Raw genomic sequence first — 2,548 nt, 5'->3', positions numbered from 1 at the left:
AATAACATGGACCAAACAGATACTTATTATCCGATTAATTATATTTTCACTACAAAACGGTGTATTAGAGAAGGTACCACAAAAATTTAATTTAACTGCTGTTCCGACAAGTAAAATATTAATATCTGGTCAGGAGTATAAAGTTATGAATGCCGTATTTCATCACGGTTCATGTATCCAAAACGGTCACTTTGTAAGTATGTGTAGAGAAGGATCATCTGGTAAATGGTTTGAAAGTGATGATATGCAAGTTACAAAAAAGCAATGGCCTAGGGGTGCTAAAGATATTTATATATTATTTTTAGAAAAAGTTGGTAGTAAATAAATTTTCAAGAGGTTATTAAATACAAAAATGCATATTGCTTAACACTACAAAACGCGTGATATCAGTTCAAAATTACCGTTTCAAAAAAAAGTTAAGAAAAGGCACCAAGTGTGTGTGCGCGCGCCTAAAAATCTTTATTTCTTTCAGCAAAACTCAAGTGGTACTATCTTTGTGTTAATTGAAAAACTTACTATGCCAGCCTATGTCGTAATATCTTGAACTTTAATATACCTTTGTGAACTACAATATTACATTTTATTTCATTTTTTTTCTCACAATTTTGCTAAGTTGAAATCATGTCCTTTATCACAAAAAAATACAAATTGCTTGACACTACAAAACGCGTGATATCAGTATAAAATTACCTTTTCAAAAAAAGGTAAAAAAAAGCGCCTATGTGTGTTGCGCGCAAGTTATCTTTATTTTTCTACAAAATCCAAGTGGTACTATCTTTGTATTTTAAAAGAAAAATTTTTCTATGCTAACCCATGTGGTAATTACCTGTAATTTTAATTTTTCTATGCTAACCCATGTGGTAATTACCCATGTGGTAATTACCTGTAATTTTAATTTTTCTATGCTAACCCATGTGGTAATTACCCATGTGGTAATTACCTTTCATTTTAATTTTTCTATGCTAACCCATGTGGTAATTATCAGTACAAAATTACCTTTTTAAAAAAGGTAAAAAAAGGCGCCTATGTGTGTGTGCGCGCCTAAAAATCTTTATTTTTTTTAACTCAAATGATATGTTTAATATTTTCTACAAAATCTCTTATTCCAACCTAAGTGGTATTTACTTAAAATAAATATCTTATAATTGTGTAATCTAATAAAAATGATTTGAGTTTGTTCAAAAAAATGTATGAAATCTTTAAAGTGCGCCTATTATAAAGTGAGTATACTTTTTCTACATAATCCAAGTAGTAGTATTTGTATTCTACAAAATCTCTTATTTCAACCTAAGTGATATTTACTTAAAATAAATATTTTGAAATTATGTAATCTAATAAAAATGGTATGCGTTTGTTCAAAAAAATGTATGAAATCTTTAAAGTGCGCCTATTATAAAGAGAATATACTTTTTCTACAAAATTCAAGTAGTAGTATTTGTATTTTCATTGAAAAATTTTCCTATTTTAAAAATTCAAGTGATAGCATCTTTAATTCTCATTGAAAAATTTTATTCCAACCCAAGTGGTATTTCCTTCAATAAATAATATCTTATTTAATTCAACCTAAATGCATTTTTCCAAAATATCTTTTAAATAATCAAAGTATACTATCTTTCTATTTCCATTTAAAAATCTTTCACTTTTAACTCAAGTGGTTGTATTTAATTTTAATAAGTTTCAATGGAATATATAACATTTAATTTAAAAGCTTAAAGAGGAAACGGTACAAAATGAGAAAATTTTACTGAAATAAAAAATTTTTAATGTACAAAAACATGGCGCTGCTAGATAGGGCAAACAATGAGAAGAATTGAATAATTTCTATACAAAACCTAATTGCTACTATCTCTGTATTGTCATTGAAAAATTTTCCAATCCAAGTGATATTTAATTAAAAAAAAATATATTAAAATTTTGTAATCTAGTTCTACCTAAATAATTTATATTTTAACACACATGAGAAAATTTTATTGAAATAAAAAATTTTTAATAATCTTAACTTTTTTAATAAAATCCAAGTGCTGGTATCTTAAATTTAACTTATAATGTTACTTAAACGTTAAAGAAACTAAACTTATTTCGCAAATTGCTTTTATATAACGCATATGTTATAAGTGTTACATTTATTGCATTCTTGCTTATGTCTTTTCTACTTTTCCTATCTAGCAGCGCCATGTACATTAAAAATTTTTTATTTCAGTAAAATTTTCTCATTTTGTACCGTTTCCTCTTTAAGCTTTTAAATTAAATGTTATATATTCCATTGAAACTTATTAAAATTAAATACAACCACTTGGGTTAAAAGTGAAAGATTTTTAAATGGAAATACAAAGATAGTATACTTTGATTATTTAAAAGATATTTTGGAAAAATGCATTTAGGTTGAATTAAATAAGATATTATTTATTGAAGGAAATACCACTTGGGTTGGAATAAAATTTTTCAATGAGAATTAAAGATACTATCACTTGAATTTTTAAAATAGGAAAATTGTTCAATGAAAATACAAATACTACTACTTGAATTTTGTAGAAAAAGTATATTCTCT

Source organism: Solenopsis invicta, chromosome 10 (genome assembly GCF_016802725.1).
Source record: "Solenopsis invicta isolate M01_SB chromosome 10, UNIL_Sinv_3.0, whole genome shotgun sequence".
Classification (NCBI taxonomy): Eukaryota; Metazoa; Arthropoda; class Insecta; order Hymenoptera; family Formicidae; genus Solenopsis; species Solenopsis invicta.
This window is presented reverse-complemented; position numbering follows the sequence as displayed.